The sequence below is a fragment of the Alligator mississippiensis genome, chromosome 1 (genome assembly GCF_030867095.1).
Source record: "Alligator mississippiensis isolate rAllMis1 chromosome 1, rAllMis1, whole genome shotgun sequence".
Lineage (NCBI taxonomy): Eukaryota > Metazoa > Chordata > Crocodylia > Alligatoridae > Alligator > Alligator mississippiensis.
The window spans coordinates 280,340,666-280,342,010 of NC_081824.1; positions in this window are offsets into that span (position 1 = coordinate 280,340,666).

Here is a 1,345-nt window from a genome sequence, read left to right on the forward strand (position 1 = left end):
GACTTGATGGTTTTAAGAAAAGAATGCGAGGTTCCTCTGGAGACATACTATCCTTCCACCCTCAGGCTGGCAAGGTGCAATAGCGAGTGGCTTGGGGCTCCACCTCCCCTACACCCCATCCACTCACCAACTGAGATAAAGCCATGGCACCAGTCAAAGATTGGCTGCCTCATGGTTTCAACTTAATCAATTGCACCACTTCAGGGCTTGAATGAACTCTCTCCCCTGTCTGGGTCAACATCCAGTGTAACCAGCCAAAGCTGCCCTGCACTGGCCATCCCCTTTAAAGGGGAAAGTCTGTTACTACCAGCTTTCCCTGCCAGGTTTCTTTGGGTTGTGCTGAGTTACTCCCTCCCAGGTTGACCCTGTTTCCATGTGCGATGAAATTTCAAAATAAAAGAAGACCGAAACTCAAAAATACCCTGACATCTGGTAAAACAACACTCAGGGCATGGGACTCACATGTCTGAAGTCCAGCTCTGTAGGCTCACTCCTACAGTGGGTCCCACCAGTCAAGCCCAAGGGTTGCTGGTGTTTAGGGGGTGAGGTGCTCCTGGCTCTCCTCTGTGCTGGCTATTGCAGGCTCCCCCAGCATCCTCTGTGAGTTCTGCCGGGTCTGCAGGGATATTCCCTGTAGCCTATGCTGCCTTTGTTCCCACGCTGGTATCTGAGGCTTGCCTGTGCCCCAGATGCCTTTTTATGACATCACAGGTAGTGTGCCCTCCCACACACAGGGTCAGCGTACTTTTAAAGTGTGCTGAAGCCATTGTGTGTATCTTGGTGTCTGCAGCTCAGGCTGCTACGGAGAAGGTAACTGGCACTTCAGCCCGTACTGGGCTTTGTTCCCCCTCCAGTTGGGGTTCATCTGGGAGGAAAGCTCCCCTGCTCCCAGGATCCCTGAGAGCCTCATAGCCCAGTGCAGTGACACTACTATTTATACAATCCACTGTACTGTTAGCTCTTTTTGCAGCAAGAGCTCGCTGTTGGCTTGTGTTCAGTTTATAGTTCACTGTAACCTCCATGTCCTATTCTGCAGTACTGCATCCTAGCTCATCATTCCCCAGTTTGTATTTGTGCATGCAGTTCTTCTGTACTAACTATAGGGCTTTATACTTGTCCTTGTTGAATCTCATCTGATGATTTTCAAACCATTCTTTCACTTTATGTATTTCTGGATTCTACCCATACTTTCCAGAGTGTCTGCAACTCTACCCAACTTGGTGTCACTCACAGATTTGCTAAGTATGGGTTTGTTAAACAAACCTATTATCCAAATCGTTAATGAAATATTAAACACTTGTTACAACTAGACTATTGAGCATGATGAGCCAACCAGTTATGTATC